Source organism: Pinus tabuliformis, chromosome Q, assembly GCF_031772625.1.
Source record: "Pinus tabuliformis cultivar Carrire ecotype Pingquan chromosome Q, CPIR1, whole genome shotgun sequence".
Taxonomy (NCBI): Eukaryota; Viridiplantae; Streptophyta; class Pinopsida; order Pinales; family Pinaceae; genus Pinus; species Pinus tabuliformis.
In genome coordinates this window covers 1152364206-1152380767 of record NC_142296.1, presented here as the reverse complement: position 1 = coordinate 1152380767, position 16562 = coordinate 1152364206, and the positions used below count along the sequence as shown (strand labels likewise).

Genomic DNA, 16562 nt, shown 5'->3' with positions numbered 1-16562 from the left:
TAATAACAATCGAAATATTTGACGTATAAGTTATTCAAACGGTTGGTTTTTAAAGACTCCATGATATTTATTAATTCCCTGAACTTTGATATCAATTGCTGATTGGCCACATATTAAGCAAGCAATCTTATTCAATAAGTAGTTCAACCCAAACGAGACAACATCTCTATTGATCCCCAATTTTGCAGAGGATAACAATGCAAATAACAAAATTTGAGGTTAGACCATCAAAATCAATAGGCAGACAAAGGTTAGAACTTTAGAAAAGTCGAATATTATTGTTTTACAATTACAAACCTTCCTCAATACTCCAGCGGACTCTGAATCTCCAATCTTTTTCCTTACAGAAACCTCCTGAATACTCTACACGCCGTGTTACAAAGTGTACAGCCCAAGAAAACCCTAGATTTGGCTTTAACGCCAGAGCCATAGAAAGCAAAAGAGGAGTTATCATATACAGAATACATTGAATATTCAGGAGTTATCATATACAGAATACATTGAATATTCAAAACATATCAAAATATCTTGCAGGCTTTTAGTGACAGACACCGATCTAATATCCTCCTTCGGTGGCAGCGAATTTGTTGAGGAGAGCGAGGGCATTGCTGATCAATTTGCACACATTCTGCACGCGGCCCGTGACCATGGCCTTAACCCTCCCTCTGGCAACTTGAAAGCCGTCGAGGCAGGAGTCCTCGTTGGTGAGGGCGGCGCTCATCCACGTCTCCATGTTGCTCATCTGAAACTTGAACGTGTTCCGCCGCAGGTTTTTTAGCTCCGCCAGAGATTGGCGAATCTGGTCCGTGGTGTCGCCGAAATTTTCAATACAATCCCCGAGCGCCGCTCTTTCCCTTTTACTCATGGTAGCCCCTCTGCGTTTCAAACCCGTGGCCCAGAGGGACACGTTGTGGGCATTAACGAGGCTCACCTGCAGGGCCGCATTCACCAGATTGCTCTGCGTGGCCTTCAGAGACCCCGCGTAGGAAGAGAGCGACGAAACGCAGACCTGCGGATACAGAGTCACATTGCACGAAGTTCTGATAAATTCCACAATGTGTGTGTTGCTGTGCACAGGATTCAGGACCTTCGTTGCTGCCGCTGAGCCCAGGCACGCAGCAATTACAAGAACAGATAAAATAGTGGCTGAGAAAGCCATGGCGATTCGACCCTGAGACGTATACTTGGAAGGGTTTCTGCTCTCCTCTGCTCTGCTCTGCTCTGCTACCTTATAAATAGGAAGTCGGCACCGCTGCTGGGAGTTGTTCAATATTCGTCCACTGCTCCACGTGATCGGTTCCGCCGATGGCGCTGTATTTTATAATATCATTTTTGATTTAGTGATAGCCCGGCGGCTGTCGAAATGTCAACATTTTCGGTGCTTTTATCGAATCTTGTCTGTTCTTCGTTGATGAATGGGGTAAAAAAATATATCCTATTGGATGAAATGGGGCAAAATATATCCTAAGTCACTTGTCAATTACGAACTAGTTAAAAGTCATAACATGATTATCACTCTGATTTTGTATATTCATTTACTTTAAAGTAACGTTATATAATCATTTAGTCGTTAGTTTAAAGGATTTATTGGGAGAGTATTTTTTAAGGCCATACATTTGATTTGAAAAGTGGAAATTTTTGTATGATTTTTTGGTTTAAATTTGATAAAAAAATTAGGAAATTTTAGTTATAGTGATTAAATTTCAAGATTGTACGCGACAAACAAATTTTAATATTACTAAATCTACTTCTAATCGAAAAACAATATAAACAAATTGAAAAAAAAAAAAAAAATCCAAAAAAACAATTATCAAAATGAATTTCTAACTAAGATACACAATCCAAAAATAGTAAAAAAATTTGTATGATTTTTGTTTAAATTTGATAGAAATTTTAGGAAATTTCAATTATCTCTAAAACTTCAAAATTTTAAGTAATCATATTGAAAATGTTGATAATGCTAAATCTATTTTTACCATAAAAACAATATAAACAAAAATTATTAAAAAAATATCCACAAATTCTTAAAAAAAAATAACTATCAAAATGAATTTCTAACCCAGATAGACAACGACTGTATTGGAAATTGGGAAGGGATATGGCGTGTCGTTCTTCTTTTCTTTTTGTACTTTCATAAGTTTGATTTGTAACCTCAAATTTTTATTGGTAATTGGGAAGGGATATGGCGTGTCGTTTGATTTATCCCCTCACATTGTTAAAAGAAGATGATTTTTTAAACCATTAAAACTAATTTTAGGTTTTACGTGGATCAAAAGAGTGTTCCTTGTGGCTTTTGTTAGAATTTTCAGGTTTACGTGGATCAAAAGAGTGTTTTAATTTAACTAGTTTTCCCGAGATAAGAATGTTCGTTGTGGTTTTTGTTAGAATTATTATCTATAAAGTTATAAAATTACCTATTTTTTAACTCCATCACTATCAAATTTATTATCATAAATGAAATGATTTAATCAAAACCAAATAAAAACATAATTTTTTCTTAATTTTAAAATTTTAATTATTTTTTCATGGACTATTTTCTCTCCATCCAAAAATATTTAATCAAATCATTCGCTTGCTCAAAAAAGCAAAAATATCAAATTTTACAAATCTATTTTTTTCTAAAATCTATTTTCAAAATACTAAAATTAACAAACTACTCACTCTTATAAATATAATTTAATAAAACAAAAAATCACACCATCTAAACTTTTTGATTAAAAACTATTTATTAAATATATATGATGGTGATCCCGAGGCAGTTGCGTGGCAAGACTTACGTGGCCGCTGGCTCACCCTTGGTCCTTCCCATGCTGGCAAACATCGAGGTTTGGTGAGGGTTTATGGCGCCTTCAATGTGCATCCGGCCCGAGGTTGGTCTCATTTTGTGTGAGCACGGTGTCTATGGTATGGCTCGACCTAGGCTCATTTGCATTATTGCTCGTCTGAGTTATGTTTTCGTTCCTCTGTGGCTCGTCTAAGTTATGCTTTCATTCCTCTCTGGCTCGTCTGGTTCGGCTCTGGAAGAAGATGGGTCTCTGTTGCCCGCTATCCTCTTGGTTCTTCTCTGGTTCTGGTCCTTTGTCATTTGCTAGTTATATGAATGTTTTTCGTTGGACTTGGTGGATGTTGTACACCTGGTTTTCCGTGAAGGTCTCAGGTTTGGTTTGTCATTCTGGGTATGCCTTATTTCAAATGTCTGTGAACGATTCTTTTACAACTTGCAGGTGATGTTTTCTAGCTGGATTTTGGTCCCATTTCACAGGCCCTCCGCCTATTACTCTCATCGACGGCTTGACTGCTTATTTGACAGGTAAAAACCCTGTTCCGATTCCATTGTTTCGCCTTCCTGTAGTTTTTATTAACGACCTTGCTCCTCGTGAACAGGATGTGGTATCATGGCACTTCGGCCATTGGTTGCGTTCAGGTTGGGGTTTCAACTCGTGGCTCAGTTGTGGAGTCGGCCTCCCCTTTAGGTATTCGTCGTGGGTCAATTTCCGTGTTTTTACTTTGGTGTTGTTGTATGCTACATAGCTATGCTTCCTCTCTGACAATCTTCTTGTCGCTGTGTAGGTATCCCTCTCCTCTTTGCTATGGCTGCAAGGGGCTAGCTCTCGGGGATGAAACGTCGTGGTCTCATCCTTGAAGATTTTTTTCCGATGTGCTTAAATCAGGTAGGGTCCTTCCTTGACTACGCTCTGTGGTGGCATTTTGGTCTTAGACTATAGTTGTTTAACCCTTGGGGTTTCAGTTTGTTGGTTTGTCGATACTTGGTTGCCTCTTGTGCAACGAGCCCATCCTGTCGATTTTTTTTTCTATTCTGGGAATGTGTTTTGGCCTTCTGTTGTTGGTTGTCATGTATGTTGTTTCGTCTATGTACTGCTTTGTTCTATCTAGGTTGTGGAAACCCTCCTCGGCCTATCTCATTTGTATGAAGGACTGTTGGTTATTTTTTTGAGGGCTCTGTGTCTCGAGGCCTGTGTGGAATCTGGAAGTTCTGTCTGTACTTCCATGGACAACAATCCTCCCCCGAACAACAATCCTTCCTGTATGTTATAGTCTAGCCATGAACTGTTGTCTCTCAACGGATTCTGGAAAGCTTCGTATGCTTCCTTAAAGTCTGCATCTGTTTCATACAGATCCTTAAGATGCTCAAATCCTAACACCTGCACTCTGCTTTCCTGTAAAATAAAATTTCTCTTGCTTAACGCATCTGCCACTTTGTTGGCTTGACACTAATGTGTTTCAATACAAATGTAAAACTCTGGAGGTACTCCACCCACTTCGCATGTTTATGGTTCAGCTTGTGCTGTTGCATAACATACTGTAATGCAGAATTGTCTGAAAACAAAACAAATTCATTCGCCATCAAGTAATTTCTCCAATGTTTCAGTAATTGGACCAGTACATAAAATTCCTTGTCATAATACATATACTTTTGCCTACTCTCATTCAACTTCTCACTGAAATAGGCCACCAGCTTGTCCTCTTGGTTGAGTACTACTCCAATGGTTGTCCCACTGGCATCGCAACGAACTTGAAAAGGTTTGTTGAAATATGGAAACCTCAAAATTGGTCTTTCGATGATCTTCATTTTTAGCAGCTGAAAACTCTTTTTCGCTGATTCCATCCAATGAAAAGGTTGATTTTCCTTTTTAACGGTATCCACCATGGGTGCACAAATCCCACTGAAATATTTTATAAATTTTCGATAAAAATCGCAAACCCATGAAAACTCTGCACTTCAAAGAAACTCCTGGGGGATGGCCAGCTAACTATGGCTGCAACCTTTTCTAGATCCATCTTTAATTCATTTTTCGAAATCACAAATCCTAAATAATTCAATTATTTCTTTAAAAAAGTACACTTCTTCAAATTTAACAACATTTTTTTTGGCTACAACTTTTCCACGACATACCTAACATGTCGGAAATGTTCTTCCTCAGTCTTACTGAAAATAAGGATATCATCTAGGTATACAATCACTAACTTTCCAATGTATTACTTCAGCATCTTGTTCATCAAGCGCATGAATGTGTTGGGTGCGTTTCTCAGTCCAAATGGCATGAACAGCCATTCATATAGGCCTTCATTGGCCTTGAAAGTTGTCTTCCATTCGTCCCCCTCACGAATTTGAATCTGGTGATATCCAATTTTCAAATCAATCTTCGAAAAATATGTTTCTCCACTCAAACAGTCCATCATGTCGTCCATCCATGGCAAAGGAAACTTGTACCTAATAGTGATCTTGTTAATTGCTCGAGAATCAGTACACATCTGCCATTCACCTCCTTTCTTGGGAGCTAAAACAGTTGGGACCACACAAGGACTTAAACTCTCCTGAATCAACCCTTTATCCAACAACTCCTGTACCTGCTTCCTAATCTCTTCATTTTCCTTTGGACTCATCTGGTAAGCATCTTTGTTTGGTAAACTAGCCCCTGGAATGAAATCAATATGGTGACTGATACTCCTTTTTGGTGGCAATTTTTCTGGTAGATCATCCACCACAATGTCACTAAACTATTGCAGCATATCCTGTATCTCCTCAAGTAAGTTAGTAATCTCAGTATGCGTTAACACAGCTCTTGGCCTTTGCACAATTTCATATTTTACCTCATCATCTCCAATCCATTGTAGAAACTCTTTTCCTCCTAACAGTAATGCTTTTGTTCCACCGTTTTCTGTCGTATCCTCCTCTTTCATGGGTACTAGCGTATGTTTTATCCCATCCTTAGAAAACATGTAACAGTTTGTCTTCCCGTCATGGACAAGTTTCCTGTCATACTGTCATGGTCTGCCCAACAGTATATGGCACACATCCATCGGCATGATATCACAAGTTACTTTATCCTTATACCTACCAATGTGAAACTCCATTTCACACTGCTCATCAACCAGTATTTGGTGTCCTTTTTGTAAGCAAGACACCCTATATGGTGTTGGGTGATTCAATATTTTTAAACCCAGTTTTTCTACCATTTTAGTGGCTAATAGGTTGTTAGTGCTCCCGTTGTCAATAATCAATTTGTAGCATTTCACATGTGATTTTTGTTGTCTCTGGTCAACTAACTCTTTAGCTAGTTTCAACAATACCTTGTTTAACACTAAGGCTTCTCCCGTTTCAGGGATGTTCTCCACTTCTTATGGCAGTTCCTCTGCTTCTTTTGGTTGAGCAACATATGCTCCTCTTTGCTCTGCTTGATCACTTTCAGGACATTCAAAAGACTTGTGTCCCCGCTTGTGACACTTGTAACACTGATAGGCATTTCCTCTGCCTCTTCCATTACCTCTTCCTCGTTGCTAAGGCCTTCCTCCTCTAGTGTTACGTTCCTTTTCAGTTGGTCTTGTAGTTTTTGAACTTCTACCCTCTTCATTGTTGTTGACAATTTTTCCTCTACCAAAAGACTGTCCTCTTCCTCTATGAGATCCACGTCCTCTTCTGGAATTCTGCATTTTGGTGATCTTTTCTTCTGCCTTCAAAGCACTTTGATAAGCTTCCTCTATGGACTTAGGGGAAAGAACACTAATCTCATCTAGTATCTCCATCTGTAAGCCATTCACAAACCTTGCTGTCTTTTTCGAGGTATCTTCAACATAACCTGCTCGCAGGTTAACTCTGTAGAATTCTTCCGTATACTCCTTCATAGTCATTTATCTTTGCTTCAAGTTCTACAACTGCCTATACAGAGCAATATGATAATATTTGGGTAGAAACTTACTCTTCATCTTGGCAATCATCATGTTCCACTTTTTGATCAACGATTTATTTGACCTCCTCCTTTCTACCTGCACGCTGTCCCACCACAATGCTACATGTCCCTTCAATTTGGTGGCTGCAAACATGACCTTCTTATCTTCACTGATTTCTTCACACTCGAAATATTTATCCAGATCACTAATCCAGTCCAACAATACCTTCGTAGATAAATTGCCATCATAATTCGAAAGCTCTGGCTTCAGCTTGCTACTTGCCAACAAAACCGATCTCAATAATTTTTATCTCTGGTCCCTCTTCATCTGACCCATCCATCGTGGTTGCAACTTCTTCCTCACTCTCATCACCACCTTCTAGATCCCTACACCTCCTTGCTTCCACTGCTGCCAATCGGGCACACTTAGGATCCTGATTTCTTCTCGCATCCCTTCATCGGCTACTCTCCTGATAGCTCTACCTGGACCTCTTCTTCATACTTCCACACTTTTTTTTAGAAAAGAACTTGCTCTGATACCAAGATTTGATGGCGATCCCGAGACGGTTGCGTGGCAAGACTTACATGGCAGCTACCTTATCCTTGATCCTTCTTGGGCTGGCACACACCGGGGTTTGTTGAGGGTTTATGGCACCTTCAATGTGCATTCGGCACGAGGTTGGTCTCGTTTTGTGTGAGCATGGCATCTATGGTATGGCTCGACATGGGATCATTTGTGTTGTTGTTCGTCTGAGTTATGCTTCCGTTCCTCTGTGGCTCGTTTGCTTAGGCTTTAGAAGAAGATGGGTCTCTATTGCCCGCTATCCTCTTCGGTCTTCTCTGGTTCTGGTCATCTATTGTTTGCTAGTTATATGAATGTTTTTCATTGGACCTGGTGGTTGCTGTACACTTGGTTTTCCGTGGAGGTCTTAGGTTTGGTTTGTCATTCTAGGTATCCCTTATTTCGACTGTCTGTGAACTATTCTTTTACAAATTGTAGGTGATGTTTTCTAACTAGGTTTTGGTCGCATTTCACAGGCCCTCCACCTATTACTCTCGTCGAAGGCTTGGTCGCTTATTTGACAGGTAAAAACCCTATTCTGGTTCCACTATTTCGCCTTCCTATAGTCTTTATTCACGGCCTTTCTCCTGGTGAGAAGGTTGTGGTATCATGGCACTTCAGCCATTGGTTGCGCTCAGCTTTGGGGTTTCAACTTGTGGCTCGGTTATGGAGTCTCGCCTCCCCTTCAGGTATTTTTCGTGGGTCAAGTTCCTTGTTTGTTCTCTGGTGTTGTTGTGTGCTACATAGCTATGCTTCCTCTCTAACAATCTTCTTGTCACTGTGCAGGTATCCCTCTCCTCTTTGCTGTGGCTGCAAGGGGCTGGCTCTCGAGGATGAAACTCTCTGGTCTCTTCCTTGAAGATTTGGGTCCGATGTGCTTTAATCGGGAAGGGTCCTTCCTTGACTGTGCTCTACAGTTGCATTTTGGTTTCGGGCAATAGTTGTTTAACCCTTGGGGTTTCAGTTTGTTGGTTTGTCGATACTTGGTTGCCTCCTATGCAACGAGCCCATCCTACCAATTTTGTTTTCTATTCTCGGAATGTGTTTCGGCCTTCTGCTGTTCGTTTTCATGTCTGTTGTTTCGTTTGTGTACTGCTTTGGTCTATCTGGGTTGTGGAAATCCTCCTTGGCTTATCTCGTTTGTATGAAGGTGTGTTGGTTATTTTTTTGAGGGCTCTGTGTCTCGAGGCTTGTGTGGAATCTGGAACTTTTGTCCTGTACTTTCGTGGACCTGATGATATATATATATATATATAATTTGGAACTTTTGTGCTGTACTTTCGTGGACCTGATGATATATATATATATATATATACTCTAAATTTCTAATTTAAATCAAATAGTATGCATTTGGTAATGTACTTGAATGGTTTGACTCTGTCGTATTTGATCCTTTCAGTCTCAGTGCACAGTTTGAATGTTAGTCACACAATTTGTTGTTTAATTGCTATGCATAGTAATTTATACATGTTGCGTCTGAAACAGTGAATACCTATAAGCTGTCTTCAAATTCATTAAAAAAAATCACTATTTAGAGTTATGATTTACTTCCTTTTTTTTTCAACTAGATGGCAGCAACCCCACTTTTGATTCTGGGTTGCCTATTTATGCTTGTTGGCAGCCTCATAGCGTTGAGGAACCACCCTTAGTTACATTATAGTTATTTTCCAGCTTCTTTCAGTTTCATTTCTAACTTATTTTAAACAAATCCTATTCTAACTACTGTTCAGTTTATCTTTTAGTTTCATTTCTAACTTATTTTAAACAAATCCTATTCTAACTACTGTTCAGTTTATAAATAAAAGCATTGGTTGTAATAACCTTCATTTAAAAATAAAATAAAACTAACTAAAAGTAAACTTAATCAAAACAGCTTGCCCAACTATCACCTCCCTTGTCACCTCCTTAGTCAAATGCTCCTGCATCCATATATAATGAAAACTATAACTTACAATGCATCCATATATAATGAAAACTATAACTTACAATGCAAAGTAGTGAGTGATAAATATGGAGAGCATTGAATAAAAGTTTTTCATATATCACTATTAAAAAATAGTGTTATACATATAAATTTTATAACATAAAAAATAATAATATAAAAGAAAATAAATAAATAAAAATATATATAAATAAAAACAATAATATATAGTATTGAAAATAATTACATAAAATTAGGGTAAAGGTAATTTTACATTGACCACTAAGTTAAGTAAGAGATAGTATAGCATGTGAACAATGTAAAATTAATTTAACCTAAACCTTTTTATGTAGTTTAATTACTTTTATGGGGATGAGGGATGAACATTGTTGTAGAACTTAGATGTTTTAGGTTACGAAACCTAAGAGAAATATATGTTTTTTCTTTTTCCCACTGTGAAAGTAAAGTGTTTGTCGGAAGTTTGATTTTCTTTTGGTATTATATTTAAAAAAGTTGAAGTGTTTTTATGAAGTTTGGTTTTTTTATTATATTTTTCTTATATTTGTTTTTAATGGTAGTGATTCTTTAGGAATGAAGTGATTGGAGTTAAGGATGGAATTTGATGGGTATTTTATTTGTTACGAGGTATTTTTCTTTGGAGAATTTTTTTTTTAAGGAAAAAAATTATTTGAAAATGTTATTAATTCTTATTTCTTTTCACTTTATTTTCTATTTATTCTTGATGATTACCCAATGAAACTAGTAACTATCTAATTCTAAAATATATATTCACTCGCTTTAAATGCAGCTTGTGGTACCATTAATTCTGTAGATGGTGCTCCTTTAATCACATTATGGCATACTTCTCATAGCATAGTTGATCTAAAGTATATATTCACTCGCTTTAAATTCAGCTTGTGGTATCATTAAATGTGTAGATGGTGTTCCTTTAATGACATTATGGCATACTTCTTTTCATTGAATGACACGCCACCCAAGGACAATAGGTTACAACATGTAGGTTTGAAATATTATATATACACTACACGTCGTGTATGCAACAAGAAATAAAAAACAAATAATCTGAATGAAGCATGGAGGCTGGAGTAGTTAAGTTGAAGGCACACATACATAACTAGGCTGAATATGGGGTTTTAGGGCCCTCTGGATAGTAGAGACTCAGAGAGGGGTTTTAGGACCCTCTGGATAGTAGAGACTCAGATAGTCAAGATTGCTCCCTCCAGCCATCAATTTTTTGTTCGCTTGCATGCACAACATTACTTAATGCTTATGAGCACCTCAAGTTAGCTTTCCCCTTCAACTTCATTAATTGAATTTGAATATCTGTTTCTCAAAACGAGACTATCAAATTCATTAATAAAACACAACTTATAACATTTGAGGAAGATTGGAAGTCGATGGTATATATATATATATATATATATATATATATATATATATATATAACACATAAGTGAACATTCTAAAGGAGAGTAATTTTTGTTTTCATTGAGTTAGTTTGAATTCTTTAAATGAATTTAAATTCTCTCAAATTTGTTTTTGTTATTGAGTTTATTTTGATAGATTTATTACCTAGAAATTTTGATATTTTTATTATGAGTTTCATTATTTACCTCTCCTTAAACAACAATTGTAGGTGGTGTGATTCAATAGGTTTTTGTTGTTACTTGTTTCTTGTTGCTTATTAACCCTTTTAAGAGACCCACAATCTCCACTAATTTATGCACCTAGCATTGCATTCATTAGATTTTTCTTTTTTTCAATGGCCACACTTGGGGAGAAGCTGCTGATTAGAATGATATTTGTCTAGCCCCTTTAGTGGTTATGAAGTTGTCTTAATGATTATGAAGCTGACATTGTTGTAGTAATGAACTTTATTTTAATGTGTTGAGGGTTGGTGGAGCAAGTTTTCCCTTTTATTGCGAGGCCATTTTGTTTTAATTTGGTGTTGTTGTCATTTTATCCTTTTACAAATTCCATTTGATATTTAATAGTAATTGATCTTTAAAAGGCAAGAAAAACATAAGACATTGTATGTAAGACAATTCAAAAACATAGAGTGATTTACAACCCAACTAGAAGTGTGCATACCTGGTGAGTGCAAACAAATTCCTTGAGCTAAATTGAAGTTGCATGAAAGAGGGATGCAAAGTAATTTTCAAACCAACACAATTCCTAAGCATGAATTCTCAAAGGCTTAAGATATTAGGAAAATAACTTCGGTGTGAATGTGTATGCGAGTGTCTTTGCACAAGCTCAGGAAGACCCATAGTTGTCTTTAAGTGTTCTAGATATTCTCTTTGCTTTTACATATTGCAAATAAGATTTAAAAATAGCACACATTTTTAAAGAAAATATGAAGAGAATCATTTTTTGATAGGGGAAAACATTTGGAAAATTATGCAACATGTAAAAGATTTTCAAGGCAATTTCTCACAATAAAGTATGAACACTAAATAGAAAGAGTCACATACTAGTTAACAAGAAGAAAACTAATTAGACAAAGAAATACAAAATTAAATAAGAGTGTTTGTTGTTATTTTATTGTTTAGGTTGTCATTTTATCATTTATAAATTCTATTTGAAATTTAATAATATATTTTTTTATTAATATTTTTAATTTTCTACTAATAAAATTGTATTTTTTAATATGAAATGAATTTGATGTTTTGAAAAAAATTTGGAGTATTTGAATTTTATAAATTTATAAATTATTTTTGTGATTGTAGTAAATTTTAGCTATATTTTGGAAAATTTTAATTAAAATATACCTAGAAAAATGTCATAACATATAACATTTAGACTATGTTTATTAAATCTAATCCATTATGACATTTAAATTTATTTTTTAAATTATTATCGTAATTTTACAAGGCCGTATCGTTGTGTGAAAAAAATGTAGTTGATCAATACTAACTAATTATAATGATGAAAAAGAAATTATTGGTTATTTTGTTTTTTCCCTATAATAAATATGTGAAAATATTTAACATAATAATATCATTGAAGGGTAATTTTTGAATTTTTTATTTGATGAAAAGCTAATTTACTATAAAAACATCATTGTTGAAGGGCAACATTTTAAACATAACATTTCTTGACGAGAAACATAAAAATCTAAAATTTCAAAAACAAATTATAGCCAAATTCCTAACCCTAATTAAAAAATATGAAAAATATTCCAACATTAAGTGATATTATTTAAATATATAAAATAAAATTGAAATGTTATTTAAATAGATAAAGTGAAATCCGAATATATCAACGCTGATCAAAAAACACTAAACCCACTTTTAATGATTTGTTTCCAATACCTTCACTATTTGAGATGATGTAACATCATAACTATAATGAATAAAGTTACTACAAAGTAAAATCCTATAAAGTGGTGTTGCAGGTTCCATAATAAAACATCATGTGGTCCGTTAGACACTCTTTTTGTGCACAGTTTTTGCCTAAAGCTAGCTATATGTGAGTGAACCATTGAGTCCCCATTGCACTTAAACAAATATATTAGAAAAGCGAAACTTTAGAAAGAAAATACATTGGGTTGCTTTTCGCACCTTTTGGCGGATAAAGGTTGGCCTACTTTTTTGACCATTTCATGCCCGTCATTTACGAGGCCATTGGGAAACGAGGAAGCCCAAATAGTCTAAGCATGTTTAGATTGATTTGAGTTGTATTAATTTTACAAAATAATAAGAACTGTGTTTATTGATGTCGATTGATTTGAGTTGTATTAATTTTACAAAATAATAAGAACTGTGTTTATTGATGTCGAGTAATTTTATAAATTTTTAATAGGTGGAATTTGGGTAAAATAATTTTAAATTTTTTTGCAGTAACAGTTTGAATTATATTTTTGGTGTATAAATTCAGCACCATAAAAAAATTTTGGGGCATCTAAAATATTTAAGTTTGAGAATTATAATCTGGATTTACAAAAATCCCTACCAGATTTTATCAAAATTTGAATCATGTTTTTGGTGGTGGAAATGGATTCAGCACCATCAAAAACCTTTGGGTCATCCAAAATATTTAAGTTTGACAATTGTAACCTGGATTTACAAAAATCCCTCTCAGATTTTATCAAAATCTTGCCTTTATTACCTTTGGGCCATCCAAAATATTTAAGTTGAACTATAACCTGGATTTACAAAAATCAATACCGGATTTTATCAAAATCTTACCGAAATTTCCATGATTTTCAAGGCAAAAATACAATCTGGTTAAAGTAAGGCAATAAAATCTTCAAATTTAATTATATATTTAATGATTTTAAAAATTTATTATATATTAATTCTAGCCATTTTATTATTTTTTAAATATCATATTAATAAAAAAATTATTTTTTAAATATCCTGTTAATAAAAAAATTATTATTATTAAAATTTAAATATAAGGAAGGAAGTAAGACAAGTGCCTCGTTAAACAAATTGAATTTTAATATACGGTTATATTGCCACTAATAACCATAGAAATATTTGATGTGTAAGTTATTCAAACGGTTGGTTTTTAAAGCATCCATGATATTTATTCATTCCCTGAACTTTGATATCAATTGCTGATTGGCCACATATTAAGCAAGCAATCTTATTCAATAAGTAGTTAAACCCAAACGAGACAACATCTCTATTGATCCCCAATTTTGCGGAGGATAACAATGCAAATAAGAAAATTTGAGGTTATACCATCAAAATCAATAGGCAGACAAAGGTTAGAACTTTAGAAAAGTCGAATATTATTGTTTTACAATTACAAACCTTCCTCAATACTCCAGCGGACTCTGAATCTCCAATCTTTTTCCTTACAGAAACCTCCTGAATACTCTACACGCCGTGTTACAAAGTGTACAGCCCAAGAAAACCCTAGATTTGGCTTTAATGCCAGAGCCATAGAAAGCAAAAGAGGAGTTATCATATACAGAATACATTGAAAATTCAGGAGTTATCATATACAGAATACATTGAATATTCAAAACATATCAAAATATCTTGCAGGCTTTTAGTGACAGAGACCAATCTAATATCCTCCTTCCGTGGCAGCGAATTTGTTGAGGAGAGCGAGGGCATTGCTGATCAATTTGCACACATTCTGCACGCGGCCCGTGACCATGGCCTTAACCATCCCTCTGGCAACTTGAAAGCCGTCGAGGCAGGAGTCCTCGTTGGTGAGGGCTGCGCTCATCCACGTCTCCACGTTGCTCATCTGAAACTTGAACGTGTTCCGCCGCAGGTTTTTTAGCTCCGCCAGAGATTGGCGAATCTGGTCCGTGGTGTCGCCGAAATTTTCAATACAATCCCCGAGCGCCGCTCTTTCCCTTTTACTCATGGTAGCCCCTCTGCGTTTCAAACCCGTGGCCCAGAGGGACACGTTGTGGGCATTAACGAGGCTCACCTGCAGGGCCGCATTCACCAGATTGCTCTGCGTGGCCTTCAGAGACCCCGCGTAGGAAGAGAGCGACGAAACGCAGACCTGCGGATACAGAGTCACATTGCACGAAGTTCTGATAAATTCCACAATGTGTGTGTTGCTGTGCACAGGATTCAGGACCTTCGTTGCTGCCGCTGAGCCCAGGCACGCAGCAATTACAAGAACAGATAAAATAGTGGCTGAGAAAGCCATGGCGATTCGACCCTGAGACGTATACTTGGAAGGGTTTCTGCTCTCCTCTGCTCAGCTCTGCTATCTTATAAATAGGAAGTCGGCACCGCTGCTGGGAGTTGTTCAATTTTCGTCCACTGCTCCACGTGATCGGTTCCGCCGATGGCGGTGTATTTTATAATATCATTTTTTATTTAGTGATAGCCTGGCGGCTGTCGAAATGTCAACATTTTCGGTGCTCTTATCGACATCTTGTCTGTTGTTCGTTGATGAATGGGGTAAAATATATCCTATTGGATGAAAGCCGTAGTCTTTGCGATGAAAATGAAAATCCGGCAGTAATTTATTGAAATCGAAGTTTGATAACTAGTTTCTGCACAATGAAAGCGTCCCAGGGGTTTTTCACTGAATCCGAATATGCAGTTAAAAAACCATTTTAACTGCAACAAATCATGATTTCATCTCAATGACGGATGCGGGTCGCATTATAGACAACTTGGATGAAATGGGGTAAAAAATGGCGACTCCTACTCCAGAACTTATAGCATTTTAAATGCGGATGCGGCCTGACATGGTCGTTCGAAATTTTTGATATAACACGTCGCCATGCCTCGTGTCATTGCCATTGAAAAAGAAATAGAGATCAATATTTTTTGGGTATCGAGTAGCTATGTCAGGCGTATTTAAAATGTTATAGGGTCTAAAATAAGAGTCACCGTAAAATATACTCTAAGTCACTTATTAGTTAAAAGTCATAACATGATTATCACTATGATTTTATATATTCATTTACTTTAAAGTAACGTTATATAATCATTTAGTCGTTAGTTTAAAGGATGTATTCGGAGAGTATTTTTTTAGAAAGCCATACATTTGATTTGAAAAGTGGAAATTTTTGTATGATTTTTTTGTTTAAATTTGATAAATAAATTTAGGAAATTTTAGTTATAGTGATTAAATTTCAAAATTTTAGGCGACTAAAAAATTTTAATAGTACTAAATCTACTTCTACTATCGAAAAACAATATAAACAAAAAAAATTTGAAAATAAAAATTCAAAAAAACAACTATCAAAATGAATTTCTAATTAAGATAGACAATTCGAAAATAGTAGAAATTTTGTATGATTTTTATCAAAATGAATTTCTAACTAAGATAGACAATTCGAAAAATAGTAGAAATTTTTGTATGATTTTTGTTTAAATTTGATAGAAATTTTAGGAAATTTCAGTTATCTATAAATTTCAAAATTTTAATTTTAAGTAATCAAGAAAATGTTGAAAATGCTAAATCTATTTTTAGCATAAAAACAATATAAACAAAAATTATTAAAAAAATATCCACAAATTCTTAAAAAAAAACTATCAAAATGAATTTCTAACCCAGATAGACAACGACTGTATTGGAAATTGGGAAGGGATATGGCGTGTCGTTCTTCTTTTCTTTTTGTCCTTTCATAAGTATGATTTGTAACCTCAAATTTTTATTGGTAATTGGGAAGGGATATGGCGTGTCGTTTGATTTATCCCCTCACATTGTTAAAAGAAGATGATTTTTTAAACCATTAAAATTAATTTTAGGTTTTACGTGGATCAAAAGAGTGTTCCTTGTGGCTTTTGTTAGAATTTTCAGGTTTACGTGGATCAAAAGAGTGTTTTAATTTAACTAGTTTTCCCGAGATAAGAATGTTCGTTGTGGTTTTTGTTAGAATTATTATCTATAAAGTCATAAAATTACCTATTTTTTAACTCCATCACTATCAAAT

General features: G+C 35.4%; 2 pseudogenes; both read right to left on the bottom strand.

Annotated features, from left to right (window-relative positions):
- Positions 1–233: 233 nt before the first annotated feature.
- LOC149223725 (21 kDa protein pseudogene) lies at positions 234–1236 on the bottom strand (annotated as a pseudogene).
- A 12670-nt stretch (positions 1237–13906) lies between these two features.
- LOC149223724 (21 kDa protein pseudogene) lies at positions 13907–14901 on the bottom strand (annotated as a pseudogene).
- Positions 14902–16562: the final 1661 nt, after the last annotated feature.